Genomic DNA, 17,005 nt, shown 5'->3' on the forward strand with positions numbered 1-17,005 from the left:
GCATCGGACCGAAGTCCGGAACTAACTGCATCGGACCGAAGTCCGGAACTGACTGGGCATAGCATAGCATAACAAAACATATTTCAAATAGCATAACACACATGATCATAAACTCATATACTACATACTACGTCAGGCCGTAGCCCATAACACTTAACACATAAATCCTGTCTGAGCCACGAAGGCATCAAACAAACTAACAACTGCATCAGACCAAAGTCTGGAAACTACTGCTACTAAACGGGCCGGCATTGTGGCCTTAGACCCGTTCCTACTGGAAGGAAACTCACCTCGTAAACTGGCTGCTGAGTGTATGACTCTGGAATCTAACTGCTGCTGCTCCGGTATCTCCCTGGCTACAAGTCCATAAACACACTCAATCAAATACTAAACATTGCACTTGGGTAAAATGACTCGTTTACCTTTGGTCACAGTCAACTCTCATTTGACCTGACTCGCCGAGTTGGGCCGCCAACTCGCCGAGTCTCTACTCTCACACCTCAACCCTACTCGCTGCTACTTGTCGAGTATGGCATCGACTCGACGAGTACCCTCTCGATCCAAGAACTCAGACAATCTTCATCCGACTCGCCGAGTCATATGAACAACTCGACTAGTTGTTCTTGAACTTAAGAAGATTGCCTTGGACTCGCCGAGTAGTATGAACAACTCGCCGAGTCCCTCCAGTACTGAGTCTACCCTCAACTCGCTGAGTCCACCCTACTAATCACTGGTCCCACACGACAATCACCGCTCAAAAGGAAGGAATCGGGGACTCGCGACTCGACTCGCCGAGTCGTTCTTCCGACTCGCCGAGTCACCGCCATGCAACTATTCTACACTCGTTTCTGCTCGAATCCAAAACATACAAATGATAGATCTGAGTCCAATAAGCTGGTTTACCACGTAAAGTTTCCAACTTTACGTGCACAAACACAAGAACAAGGGAATAAAGGCTAAAAGATGCATAAAAGGGGTAGATCTAGGGTTAATATGCAAAATAGCTCCAAAAAGGCAGTCGATCTGGGCTCTACAAATCCTAAATACACAGATCTAAAGATATCTCGGCATGATAAGGCTTCCATATCAACATAAGGCTTGAGAAAGGCATCAACTAGATCTAAAAAGGGCTTTTAAGCATAAAAAGGGAAAGAAACTAGAAGAATACCTCAAAGAGCTCTTGATTTCCCTTGAATCTCGGCTCTACACTCCTTCTCCTTGCTCCTTTCTTCTTCTCCTTCTTCAAACCGGAAACAGGTCGTTACAATTCTCCCCCACTTATCTCAGACTTTGTCCTTGAAGTCTGCTACGGCTGAATCTGCAAATATCTCCGGGTAGTGCGCTCTCATCTCCTCCTCAGCCTCCCACATCCATTCAGACCCCTTCCGGTGCTGCCACTGCACCTTCACTAACTGAATTACCTTGTTCTTCAAGGTCTTGGTCTTCTGGTCCAGAATCGCGACCGGCCTCTCAATATAATTCAGGCTGCTATCAACCTGAATATCCTCTAGGGGAACGACTGCTGACTCATCCACCAAACACTTCCTCAACTGAGACACATGGAAGGTGTTGTGGATCTGACTAAGCTCCTCAGGAAGATCTAACCGATAAGCAACCCGACCCACCCGGGCCAAAACCCTGAACGGACCAATAAATCTGGGGCCCAATTTGCCCCTCTTCCGGAACCTGATGACACCCTTCCAAGGTGAGACCTTCAGAAGGACCATATCTCCCACCTGGAACTCCAAGTCCGAACGCCTCCTGTCGGCGTAGCTCTTCTGCCGACTCTGCGCAGTCTGCAGCCTACTACAGACCTGCTGGATCAACTCAGTCGTCTTGAGCACCACTTCTGTGCTCCCGATGACTCGCTGACCGACCTCGCCCCAACAAATTGGGGTCCTACACTTCCTCCCATACAGCATCTCAAAAGGAGGTCAATCAATGCTCGCATGGTAACTGTTGTTATACGAGAATTCCGCTAACGGAAGATACGTATCCCAACTGCCCCCAAAATCTAGAACACATGCCCTAAGCATGTCCTCAAGAGTCTGAATCGTCCTCTCGCTCTGCCCGTCAGTCTGAGGGTGGAAAGCGGTGCTGAAATGGAGACGAGTACCCATCTCGTCATGGAACCGCTTCCAGAATCTGGATGTGAAACGGACATCTCGGTCTGACACCACCGATACCGGCACTCCATGACGTGCCACAATCTCTCGCACATAGATATCGGCTAACTTTTTCGCCGATATACTCTCCTGAATCGGAATAAAATGGGCACTCTTCGTCAACCGATCCACTACTACCCATATCGAATCCACTCCACGTGCGGTCCTGGGGAGCTTGGTGACAAAATCCATGGTGATGTCCTCCTACTTCCACACGGGAATGTCTAACGGCTGCATCTTGCTGTGAGATCTCTGGTGCTCCGCCTTGACCTTCTGGCAGGTCAAGCATCTCTCAACATACCAAGCGACGTCCCGCTTCATGCAGGGCCACCAATAATCAGGTCGAAGATCTCGATACATTTTCGTCGCCCCTGGGTGGATAGAAAACCGAGACTTATGAGCCTCGTCCATCAATACCTGCCGTACTCCACCCCAGTACGGTACCCACACCCTCCCATGAAGCGTCAGCAAACCCCGACTGTCATAATCAAACGAAGCTACTCGACCCACTATCCTCTCACACTTTTGCCTCTCCTCCTTGAGACCCTCCATCTAAGCCTCCTTGATCTGCTCCAACAACGGAGTGATCACTGTCATCCTCATACACAGATCTCTGATAGGGGCCGCCGACACTTTGCGGCTTAGGGCGTCGGCCACTACGTTGGCCTTCCCGGGATGATAAAGGATCTCACAATCATAATCCTTCAGCACGTCCAACCACCTCCTCTGCCTCATGTTCAGACTCGGCTGATCCATAAGATACCGCAAACTCTTGTGATCCATGTAAATAGTACAACGGACCCCATAAAGGTAATGTCTCCAAATCTTGAGGGCAAACACAACTGCCCCCAGCTCCAAATCGTGGGTAGGATAATTAGCCTCGTGAGGCTTCAACTGTCTCGAGGCATAAGCTACCACATGGCCTCGCTGCATCAATACAGCTCCCATACCTGTGATCGAAGCATCACAATACACTACAAAGTCCTCTACTCCCTCTGGCAAGGTAAGGATCGGAGCCTCGCACAATTTCTGTCTGAGAGTCTCGAACGCCGCCTGCTACTCAGGCCCCCAACGAAATATCACCGACTTCTTGGTTAGTCGGGTGAGCGGCACTGCTATCTTGGAGAAGTCCTGAATAAATCTCCGATAATACCCTGCCAACCCTAGGAAGCTCCGAATCTCAGATGGAGACTTCAGAACCTCCCACTGCATCACGGCCTCTATCTTGGCCGGATCTACCAAAATACCCTTCTGGTTGACGTGATGACCAAGAAACTGCACCTCGCGCAACCAGAACTCACACTTGGAGAACTTTGCGAAAAGTCTCTCCCTCCTCAAAGCCTCCAACACCTCCCGCAGGTGCTCCTTGTGCTGCCCCTGTGTCTTGGAATATACCAAGATATCATCTATGAATACTATCACTGACCGATCCAGCATCGGCCTGCACACGCAGTTCATGAGATCCATGAACGCGGCTGGGGCATTGGTAAGCCCAAATGGCATCACCACAAACTCATAATGACCATACCGGGTCCTGAAAGCAGTGTTCTGTACATCCTCATCTCTAACCCGCATCTGATGATAACCGGAGCGTAGATCGATCTTGGAGAACCAAGACGCTCCCTGAAGCTGATCAAACAAATCATCTATCCTCAGAAGTGGGTAACGGTTCTTCACCGTTACCTTATTCAACTCCCGATAATCAATGCACATACGATGCGACCCATCCTTCTTCCTCACAAACAGGATCGACGCTCCCCAAGGCGAACTGCTCGGCCAAAAGAAACCCTTGTCTAACAGCTCCTGCAGCTGTGTAGACAACTCCTGCATCTCAGGGGGAGCTAATCGATACGGTGCTTTGGCTATCGGAGCCGCACCAGGAATTAGGTTGATCCTGAACTCAAACTGCCTCTCAGGAGGTATCCCCGACAAATCCTCAGGAAACACATCCGGGTAGTCTCGAACAATAGGAACATCATCAACTGTCGTCTTGCCTTTCTCACGGGCATCTAAGACGTAAGCTACAAAACCGATGCAACCTTGCTGAACATAGCGCCTTGCCCTTGCGACGGAACAAAAGATCGGTCCTCGCTGTGGCCTCTCGCCCTGAATCACTAACTCTCCCCCACTGGGAGTGCGAACCCTCACTAGCTGAAGCTCACAATCAATCACCGCCCCATTGGGGCTTAGCCAATCCATGCCCACAATAACTTTATTCCCTCGCAGGGGAATAGGTACCAGGTCCACTGAAAAACTGCTCATCAAATATCTGAAGGGAACACCCTCTATGTACTCTGCCGACCCTCACGGTCCTATTATCTGCTATCTCAACCTCTAATGGACAATCCAGCTCCCCAGGAGCTCTACTAAATCTCTTGCTAAGCGCAAGCGATACGAATGATTGGGTAGCCCCCGAATCGAACAATACCAAAGCAGAAATGCCGTTCACCGAGAACGACCCTAAATAAAACATACCATCAAGTAATATTCAAATGATAATAATAATTAAAAGATGAAGGAAAGATACATACCCGTCACCACATCAGGAGTCGCTCGCGCCTCCTCTGCTATCATCTGAAACGCCCTACTCTTCACCACTGGCGCATCAGCTCGGCCCTGCCAGCCATCTGTAATCCTCAAGGTGGCAGGGGCAGGTGCAACCACCTTCCCTGCTGCAGCTAAACTTGGACATTGGGACTTTTTATGTCTCCTCTGATTGCACTGAAAACAAATCAGATCTGATGCTGCAACAGCAGTAGCAGGGGCCGTACAATCCCTGCTCAAATGCCCAGTTCGACCGCACTTGTAGAAGCCGGAACTCCCTGCCTTGCACGTTCCCTCGTGCAATCTCCCACACTTGCCACACCGACCATGGCTCTGCTGACTCCTAGACCTGTGATCTGAAACCTTGGGCTTTTTGCCCAAACTACCTGAACCCGAAACCGCCTCCGGTTTCCTCTTCTTCTCCATCTCGAGATCAATCTCCCTCTCCCGAGCTCTAGCAATCATGTCATCCAGCATTTTACAAATGGACCGGCTCACAAACATGCGGATATCACTCCGCAACATCTCATGATAACGAGCCTTCTTCATCTCCTCATCGGCTGCATACTGAGGAACAAGAAGAGCCCTTTCCCTGAACTTGGCGGTGATCTCCGCCACTGTCTCTGTAGTCTGGGTAAGGTCCTGAAACTCCCTAGCTAACTGCTGCACCTCAATGATCAGTGCAAACTCCACCCTGAACCTGGTAGAGAAATCAATCCAGGTCATGGCGTCCAATGCTGCATCATCCCCGATGGTATGTCCGACCTCCTCCCACCAATACCGTGCCCTGTCCTTCAGAAGACAGGACACCAATCTGACTTTGTCCCCCTCGGGACACCTGCTAGTGCGAAAAGCATTGGCCACATCCTCCAACCATCTGGTACTCGCTATGGGGTCCCATACCCCATGATAGTCTGGAGCTCCGCATGCCCTGAACTCCCTGAATGTAAGTGTGCGCAACCCCATCATGGCCGCCATCTCGGCACGAAAAATACCCAATCTCTCATCCATCAGCTCTAAAATACCCTCCTTGATCGAACCGAAGATCACAGGAGTCTGCTCTAGTATGATGCGGGTAACCTCAGAAGAAAGGAACTCTCTGGTCTGCTCATCCATCTGCCCGACCTCCGGGCATGATCCTAATCCTGATCCCCCTCTGGCATCTGAGCTGCCGACTGCTGGCCTCGGACGCAAAACTACCATTCTGAAACATATCATAACAACATCAGAACACTGAAATATCTTAAGGGATCATGATACTACTACTAGCTTCCTAGTCTTGTCTTGGCCTTCCTTGATTCGAGTACGGATCCTATGCTTTCAGTAGTACAAGCCCATACTACCTTCCACATCTATCGGTACTTTGCTCAAGAACTGCCATGACTCCACAAAGTCACTTCTACTACTGCTGCTCTCTGCTACTCTCATCCTAGGCTTGCCCTAGGGAAACCTCAGGCTCAACACAACTGGTCCTCAGCTGCTGAAGGTTTCCTCATAATGCCAATTAGCCACCACCTAAACACCATCACATGTGATGAGGATCAGATAATCTTTCAAGTAAAAGACCCGTCCCTATAACGGTTGGACTCAAACAAGAGCTGCGCAATAGGGCCAGTTCCAGCACTCTGGGATTATTCAACCCTGATCACATGTGGTGTGACGTGTTCACCTAATGGCTAACTCCCATCACCCAGAACCCCACAAAGCACGAAGCAAGCAGCATTCGGATAAGGGAAACAGACTCAGGCAAAACTATTCTCATAACAAGAAACTGTACTAGCATAGGATACTAAGCTCATACTATCAGGCATAACCTGAACAGGCTATCCTACTGTTGTCTACTCAATACTAGCATGCAATACTCATAAAGCTGTAACACATAAAGCAGGCACATAAGGCATTCTCCTAGATCCTTAGTCCTATACTAGCATGTTGTTCTACTGAAACTGAAACTGAACAAATAACTTGTATGGGTAATTTGGGAGTACTTACTTGAGCTTGGTTGATCGCATGCACACACCTCTATCTCGTTAAAAATTTCTTTCTTTCTAGGTGCTTTCAAAATTCTTTTTAGAAGACGTTTTCTTTTAAAAATAAAAATCTTTTTATTTCCCCTTAGTTTGAGTTCAGATACACCCAGAAGTGTATCCGAATCCTTCAAACCAGGGCTCTGATACCAACTTGAAACGACCCAAAAATTTCATTTTTCAATATACCCAAAACCATAATCTGAGTGTCATATCATAAAACCATACGTGATATATCCCAAACATAATAAAAACACTGTACGAAAAACTGTATCATACTATGTCCAATCAAAACAAACTAAATCAATTCCCAGGATAAAAGCTAAAGCTGTGGTGTGTGCGATGCTATCACCCCGAGCTCTTCCCTTTGCTTGCGGAAGTACCTGAAACCAAAACTGAAACTGTAAGCACGAAGCTTAGTGATCTCCCCCAAGCTACCACATACCATACAATATATAAATAAGCACATACTGGGCCTTGCCCACTGCATCAGACCGAAGTCTGGAACTAGCTGCATCGGACCGAAGTCCGGAACTGACTGGGACCTTGTCCCCTGCATCGGACCCAAGTCCGGAACTGACTGGGACCTTGTCCCCTGCATCGGACCGAAGTCCGGGACTAACTGCATCGGATCGAAGTCCGGAACTAACTGCATCGGACTGAAGTCCGGAACTAACTGCATCGGACCGAAGTCCGGAACTGACTGGGCATAGCATAGCATAGCAAAACATATTTCAAATAGCATAACACACATGATCATAAACTCATATACTGCATACTACGTCAGGCCGTAGCCCATAACACTTAACACATAAATACTGTCTGAGCCACGAAGGCATCAAACAAACTAACAACTGCATCGGACCAAAGTTCGGAAACTACTGCTACTAAACGGGCCGGCATTGTGGCCTTAGACCCGTTCCTACTGGAAGGAAACTCACCTCGTAAACTGGCTGCTGAGTGTATGACTCTGGAATCTAACTGCTGCTGCTCCGGTATCTCCCTGGCTACAAGTCCATAAACACACTCAATCAAATACTAAACATTGCACTTGGGTAAAATGACTCTTTTACCCTTGGTCGCAGTCAACTCTCATTTGACCTGACTCGCCGAGTTGGGCCGCCAACTCGCCGAGTCTCTACTCTCACACCTCAACCCTACTCGCTGCTACTCGTCGAGTATGGCATCGACTCGACAAGTACCCTCTCGATCCAAGAACTCAGACAATCTTCATCCGACTCGCCGAGTCATATGAACAACTCGACGAGTTGTTCTTGAACTTAAGAAGATTGCCTTGGACTCGCCGAGTTGTATGAACAACTCGCCGAGTCCCTCCATTACTGAGTCTACCCTCAACTCGCTGAGTCCACCCGACTACTCACTGGTCCCACACGACAGTCACCGCTCAAAAGGAAGGAATCGGGGACTCGCGACTCGACTCGCCGAGTCGTTCTTCCGACTCGCCGAGTCACCGCCATGCAACTATTCTACACTCGTTTCTGCTCGAATCCAAAACATACAAATGATAGATCTGAGTCCAATAAGCTGGTTTACCACGTAAAGTTTCCAACTTTACGTGCACAAACACAAGAACAAGGGAATAAAGGCTAAAAGATGCATAAAAGGGGTAGATCTAGGGTTAATATGCAAAATAGCTCCAAAAAGGCAGTAGATCTGGGCTCTACAAATCCTAAATACACAGATCTAAAGATATCTCGGCATGATAAGGCTTCCATATCAACATAAGGCTTGAGAAAGGCATCAACTAAATCTAAAAAGGGCTTTTAAGCATAAAAAGGGAAAGAAACTTGAAGAATACCTCAAAGAGCTCTTGCTTTCCCTTGAATCTCGGCTCTACACTCCATCTCCTTGCTCCTTTCTTCTTCTCCTTCTTCAAACCGGAAACGGGTCGTTACAATTTTATTCCCACTCTATAAAGGACTTGGTTCTACTCAATGGTTCTTAGAGCTATATGTGTGCTGTCAAGATAAAATATACCTGACACAACATCGGACTATTAAATTAAGGACTTGGTAGGAGTCCTAATTTCTTAATATTGATTCTATTAACAAACTGACATTTTGTTAATATGTATTTTGATTATCAAAATTATTCTAGGAGAAATTTGATACAGATTTCATCAACATTAGGACAAAAGCTTCTGACGTTTTATAGAAAGAAGATGACCTAAATGAGATTGTCTAGGTATTTTGGTGGTTTTATTATATAATATATGTTTTATTTGATGAGAATTATATATGTATATGAATATTTGATGGTGTTAGTTTGGTGGTTATAGCTGGTGGGTAAAGATGCATCGGCTAAAACGGATAAATTACCTTCGAAACTGCTAAACTTTTAAGGAAAGACTATCTTGCTCAGAATGCTTTTACACCGTAAGTACCTTTCATGAATCATATCATATATTTGTTTGGTATGGTATAATGGAATGAAATGAACAACCTAATGGAATATTGTTATTTGAAATTAAAAGGGTGTTTTTGTAAATTTGTATATCTTTTTTTGCTGCAATATTGTGAAGTGGTATGAAGCTGAAGGGTGTTTTTGTAACTTTCATAAACGAAAAGGATAAGAATCAGGTTTCTTTAGATGGAGCCATTTAATAAATTAAGTATCCTGATGACCTTTTAACGCTTATTTTGTAATGTATTTGTAGGGTTTCAAAGCACTCCATAGATGATGGCAATGAGCCCCTTTGATGAATTCTAGGTTAAAAGCCCAAGACTTGTCTTTTCCCTATAAATAGTCATGTATTATTCATAATTAGGGTTAAGAGAGTGAGGCAAAATGTAGCCGCCACGTGAGTTTTTTTTATGTAGTGTTAGATTCTTTAGTCTATACTGAAAGTGTAATTTATTCCTCATATTTGAATAAATCGAGTGATCATTCGACATAATCTTCATATTTGTGTTTGTTCTTATTTTCTGCATTTTGTTCATCAAGTCTCAATTAGGGTTTTAATCTCAACAAGTGGTATCAGAGCGAGTCTTTGAAGATCTATTGATTTTTGAAGTATCGGTTATTGATTTCATGATTTTCTGTACATATATTGAAGATTACTGGTGATTTGGCGTTTTGGAATCAAGCTTTCTGTTCAAACTACTATTCATGAAGACTTATGGTGTATTTTTCTGTTCATCGGGGTATTTTTTTTTAATCCATCTGGTATTGTTTATTCAGTCTCATAGTTGGATCTGCTCATTGCTTAGTCCAAAATCAATTGTTTGCTTCGTGGATCAAGTTCATTCGTTTCGGACCATAGATCTGGTTCTTTACTGTTCATTCGTTTCACTTAATAAGCCTACTTTTTCGTCCACTGTTCATCGTTTAGAAATATATTGATGTCGATGCCGCAAGTTCTGGATTCTCAAATCAAAATTCATTATTCAAATGATGCGTTCATCTATATGAGGATTAAGTGTTCTTGTATTCTGATCGAGTCAAAAATAATTTTGTGTTTTCATAGTTTCGATTACAAACTCCTTGAATCGATTTAATCCTCTTGATAATGGAGTTTGTGTTATAGCGTATTTCCAGTTTGGATTCATTCTGTAATCAATATTTGTTTGATCGTGTTATTTCTTGTACGATCTTGTGGTTGAATGACCGATATGTTTCAATCGAGTTGTTTGAGAACCAATTTTCATGATTCTTTGATCGTGTGTGCTTTGACTAACATCAAGAACAGATAACGTTGGTGATGATTATTGATTGTATGAACTTTGTCCAACAAGTTTAATCTGTGATTGAAATCAATTTATGGAAGTGGCGATTGGGTGATTGATTGATTGTAATCTTGAAGTCTGATGATGAATGGATAATCAGTGGTGTATGTCGATTTGAATTGTTAAACCAGAAAAAGTCAAAATCGGAACCATTTGAAACCGGGATAACGAAATCGATGTGGATGTGTTCGGCACTTGAACTATAGTCGGAATTTCTATTAGAATCGGAAGTTCACTGTGTTCGGATTTGCTTTGAAATTCTGTTCGAAATTGCCAAGCGGGTTTTGCAATTGGAGCTTAAAACGTCGGAACAAATGAAATTGGATTCGCAGGTGGAATTGGGTCGAAATTCGTATTCCTCTGGCAATTGGAAATTAGACTACACTTGATTTGCAAACGAACTCAATGCTCGTAACGAATGATTCACGGGAGTTATTAATTTTTTATTCCCAGTTCATGAGTGGTTATTTACCGATTTGCTAGTTGATTAATTGGGAACGGGAAGAAGATGTTGAAGATTCACTATTGGTCCCTGCAACTTCAGCTCATTGGCACTTTTGGTCCCTGTTGTTTTCACAGATTGGTATTTTTGGATCATTTCCAGTTTTTGCTTCAAATAAAGGGGTATATTGATGCTGAATTACCATTCCAGCCCCCGTCTTTCACCAAGTGACAGTTTCGGCCTAATATTCAGAAAAGTTTACTACATTGAGGGCCGGTGAACAGTTTTGGATTTTTCAACGCTCATATTTTTTCGTGAACAACAAAATAATGATTCCATCAAGTCTTGGTGGTTCGGAAAGTCGTTTATCGTGATAACGACAAATTTTTCATGACTTTTTCAGATTTTATACTTTATTGTGTATATCATTTTGTCGTGGGGGAGCTTAGTAAATTTTTATCCATTCAAGATCATTTTGATGACCATTTGAAGGCTTTATAATCATGTTTTTTATTATAAATCAAGGGAGAATTTGATATGGTCATTCGAAATTGGATTTGTGACTTTTCAAAGTTGAAGATTTTTGATAAAGCTTGTGGTAGAATTATGAAGGTAGCTTTTACAGTGGAAGTTCTTCATCGAGCTCTGCTAAAGCTTTTACAGAGAAGTAGCCTTTACAACGGAAGTTCTTTATCGAGCTCTGCTAAGGACTTGTTATATCTCTGACTTCTTGTATTTTCTCGATCAAGTGGCGTTATGAATCTTAAAGTTTGGGTTGTTACATAATATTTTTTGATGGCTTATATCATTAGCCTTTTTGAAGATCATTGTGACTTGGAGGGGGAGCTCTTCAAAGACAAGAAGTGATTCGGTTTCTTTATTCTGAAATGGGTTTTCATGGCGGGTTTGGTTTTCATGAAGATTCTTTGGGATTACATTCGAAAATGAAGTTTAAAGACATTACTTCAGTGCTTGATTTATATATCCTAGAGCCCGTGTTTGAAGACTATTGAAGAATCATGATACGTGGATTGCTTCATATATTCCTCGTTGCAGATCTTTTTATTTGCTAGATGCTTGTTATGGAAGTTAAAGCATTGTCATCCATTTCATACTTTGAGGGAGAGATTGAAGGGTTTCAAAGCACTCCATGGATGAATTCTAGGTTAAAAGCCCAAGACTTGTCTTTTCCCTATAAATAGTCATGTATTATTCATAATTAGGGTTAAGTGAGTGAGGCAAAATGTAGCCGCCACATGAGGTTTCTTATGTAGTGTTAGATTCTTTAGTCTATGTTGAAAGTGTAATTTATTCTTCATATTTAAATAAATCGAGTGATCATTCGACATAATCTTCATATTTGTGTTTGTTCTTATTTTCCGCATTTTTTTTTCATCAAGTCTCTATTTATTTGATAAAATGTGTTATCATATTTCTTCAATTTATCAGCTCTAGTATATTAAATGTTTGTTATTTTTATTTATTTTATGATGTTCTTTAAAGCATCTAACAAAAAAAAAAGTCAGAAATAAAAAAAATAAATACTTGAATAATTTTAATTCACAACATAACAACTTTTGTGCATTTGAATTATATGTGATTCACATGTAAATCATATGTAATTCACAAATGAATCACATGTAATTCACAAGTAAATCACACGTGATTCACTTGTAAATCACATGTAAATCACAAGTGAATCACATATCAATTACATGTAAATCACAAGTGAATCATATATGAATTACATGTGATTCACATGTAAATCACATGTAATTCAGGTGTAAATCACAAGTAAATCACATATGAATTACATATGATTCACATGTAATTCACATATGAATCATATGTAATTCACATGTAAATCACAAGTGAATCATATATGAATTACATGTGATTCATATATGGATAACATGTAAATCACAAGTGAATCGTAAATGAATTACATATGATTCACATGTAACTCACACGTGAATCAGATGTAGTTCACATGTAAATCACATGTGAACCATATATGAATTACATGTGATTCACATGTAAATAACATGTAATTCACATATGAATCACATGTAATTCATAAATAAATCACATATGAATTAAATGTGATTCACATGTAATTCACATATAAATCTTATGTAATTCAAATGTAAATCACAAGTGAGTCACATATGAATTATATGTGATTCACATGTGAATTATAAGTAAATCACATATGAATTACGTCTATATGCACATATGTATTATTATGAGTGTTTGTGCATTAATCAAATTTTTTCTTAATTTTCTTGTAGACTTGGAAGAATGTGCGGAACATATTGAAGAGGTGAAAAATGATACATTGAAGAAAATATGGAAATCTTGACACGAAAACATGAAAACGATTTAAAATTTTGTAGCATTTTTTTTATATTTTATTTTGTATCGATTAGTAAATAATAAATAAAAGTTATATATGTACTTTTATGTTTAAAGATTAGTGAATAAAAATAGTTTTTATTTAATATTTACATACGAATATTATAGTATAAAAAATATGCATATATGCAGTTGAAAAAAATATTCATATATGCATTCAAAACATTGATTTTTTGGGTAAAAAATTATAGTTGTTTTTTTTTTCAAATATTCTAGTTTTTTTTATTTTTTATTTTTTTATTTTTTTCTAATTTACTGATTTTTAAAATTTAATGTTTAAAAAAAAAATTGCAGTATTTTGTAAAAAAAAATATTTTTTTCAATTAGTTTTTTTTTTAAATTCTGTTTTTCTAAAAAAAATCATAAAAATGAAATTTTTTAAAAACTCAAAATTTATTATTTAAAGAAAAATCTGAAAATTTTATTTACTTTGTTAATTTTTGACATTTTTATGAATATCTCCAATAACACAAAAAAATAAACATTAAATGAGATTAGTAAGATCACGATCATGCCCTTAATGAGTTAATTTTAATCTAACATTCCACCTTTAGTCATCGAGTTCTCGGGAAACTATGAGTTCTCAACCAATCTCACCAATATATATATATATATATATATATATATATATATATATATATATATATATATATATACACACACACACACATACACACACACACACACACACACATATATATATATATATATATATATAATTCGTTGAGTGCTCATAGTTTTCCGAGATCCCAATAATTAAAGGTGGAGTGTTAGATCAAAATTAATACATTAAGGGCATGATCATTATCGTAACAATCTTGTCTAATGTTTAATTTTTTATGTTATTGAAAATATTAATAAAAAGTTCTAAAAATTAACATAATAAATCACATGTTTTTTACTTTTTTTAAATAGTAATTTTTGATTTTTTTTTAAATACATATATTTTAGTTTCTTTTTAGAGAACATGATTTTTTTTTTATAAATAAAACTGATTTATTTTAAAACTGTATTTTTTTTAAAAAAATAATATAATATTTGTAAGTAAATCATAAAAACACCATATTTATTTACTAATCTTTAAAAATAATAACACAAGTATGTTATTCGATAGAAAAAAAATATAATAAACTGAAAATGCTACAAAATTTGAAAATGTTTCATGTCTTCGTGTTAAGATTTTCATAGTTTCTTCAAGTTATCACTTTTTACATCTTCAATATTTTCCACAAATTTTTCCAAATTTACAAGAAAATTCAAATGTGAAGTTCATAAGAAATTTAAAAAATATAATTAATGAATAAACTCACATAAACAACATGTGTGCATATAGATGGCAATTCATATGTAATTCCCATATGATTCAATCAAATGTAACTAATATGTGAGTCACTTATGATTTACATGTGATTCATATGTGAATTACATATGATTCACATTTAATTAATATGTGATTCACTTGTGATTTATTGCTAAAAGGAAATAAATTAAAATGAAGTATATGGTTTGAAAATATAAATAATTAAGATGATCTACATGTGAATTACATGTGACTCATATGTCAATTATATGTAAATCATGTGAATTAATTTGATTCACATGTAAATCACAAGTAATTTACTTGTGGCTCATATGTGAATTGCATTTGACTCATTTGTGAGTTACATGTGACTCATATGTGAATTACATTTTATTCACATGTAAATCACAAATGATTCACATGTAAATTCCAAGTGATTCAAGAAGCTCTCAATAGAGAAGAAACTGCCACACATCATATGTGGTTAATTAGCTAATGGATAAGATATAATTTTATGAACAAATGAGTTGCAATTTTTATCACATTCCTATATAAGTTGATCAACATTGTATAATTAATATTAATATGTAAATGTTATTATTATGCTTTACTAAAATGTTGTGGGGCTAATATTAATATGTAAATGTTGTTCCTTTATTGTTTTATTACACTTTTTTGACAATTTAAGATGCTAATATTTACCTTAGAGAAGATGCACAAGTCAATAAAGCTTCACATTATTCAAACTCTTTCTTGTGTTGCTACAAACGCAAGCTCAGAAACCACCCAATTTGTCCCCTCCAACTGTAGAAAAGAAATTTTTTTACAACATCATTCACTTTTATAAACTTCAAATGAGTAAGTATTAAAAGATATAAAACTAACTCTTAATAGTGTAGATTGTAAGGAGGGTCCACACACATCTGTGTGTATGAGATCCAACAAACCTTCACCTCTTTCACAAGATCCTGTGAAAGGTGATTTTTTCATCTTTCCCAAAAGATAAGATTCACATTCATCATCTAGCCTTAAGTCAAATGATTCCAACACTCCATCCTTTTGGAGTTGGACGATGTATTTCTTGTTAATGTGCTCAAGACGAAAATGCCACAAGCATGCCTTGTTTAAACCATTAGACGAATTAATATGGAAAACACTATTACCTAAGTTATCAAGGCAACTCACAGTTTCATACACACCATACAAAAGTAAAGCTTCAAACATAAAAATGACATATTTATGAACTCAAATCGATCCATTCATATCTTTAAACGAGTATCGAAAACCTTATCTAAATAGGGCATGAAAAGAAATAATGTTTCATGTCATTTCTGACGAGTAGCAACAATTAACTAAATCCAATCTAACATCGCTACTAAGTATAAGACTATAAGGTCCAATCTTGGTAACAGGAGAAGATCACCTATTGCCCATGATTAGATTCATTCCCTGCAAATCAGGACAAATGTGAAAACCACATCCTATATCAAGAACCCACGAATAAGTAGGTTGTGAGTTATTAGTTTGAATAGTGTAAATACCTACCGACGATGGCTTCACTTTTCTATCCTTGATGTCCTGCAAGTACTTGGGGTAGCTTCATTTCTAATGGCCCTTATCATCATAATAGAAGAAAATGGCCTCTTCAGGATCACTAACAAAAGGAATGTTAGAACCGGGCTTCGCTTTTGGTCCATTGCTTGACGATTTAGCATAGTACTTTCCCTTCCAATTCTTCTTAAGAGCACCTTTCCTGTTCTTTCCTTTTTTCGCCTAATGGTAAGGACAAGTGCATTAGTAGAGTTAGGATTTTGATTATTCTTCAGTCCTGACTCAGCCTTTCACAACAAGTTATGGAGTTGGGCCAATATGGTCTATGTGTTGTTCAAATGATAAGCCAGAATGAATTGATCATAACAAGGAAGAAAGTAGTTAAGGACCATGTTACTGGCCAACTCCTCATCAAAATTCACATTAATCCTTTCAAGGTGCTCCACGTATATTTGTATTCTTTACACGTGGTTGCAGACATACTCTTATTCCTTCAATTTGCAATCCACTAATGCTTTGACGACCTAATACTTTTCTTGACGAGCTATCATGTGAAATTTTTCCACAAGATCCAAGTTCAAATCATATGGCTAGTAGTCCTCGTAGAACTTTTGCAACTCAGGAATCATGGTAGCAACCATGATGCAAGAAACCTTAGTCTCGTCGTTATAATGTATCTTGTAGGAGGCTATTTCTTCAGGAGTAGCAGTGGTTTCAATGATCTCAATAATTTGTTACTCAAGGACATATTGTTTGCCCTCGTATCGAAGATCCATCTTGATGTTGCGCATCCAATCGTTGTAGTTGGTGCCATC

The sequence above is a fragment of the Lactuca saligna genome, chromosome 7, assembly GCF_052625555.1.
Source record: "Lactuca saligna cultivar CGN05327 chromosome 7, ASM5262555v1, whole genome shotgun sequence".
NCBI lineage: Eukaryota > Viridiplantae > Streptophyta > Magnoliopsida > Asterales > Asteraceae > Lactuca > Lactuca saligna.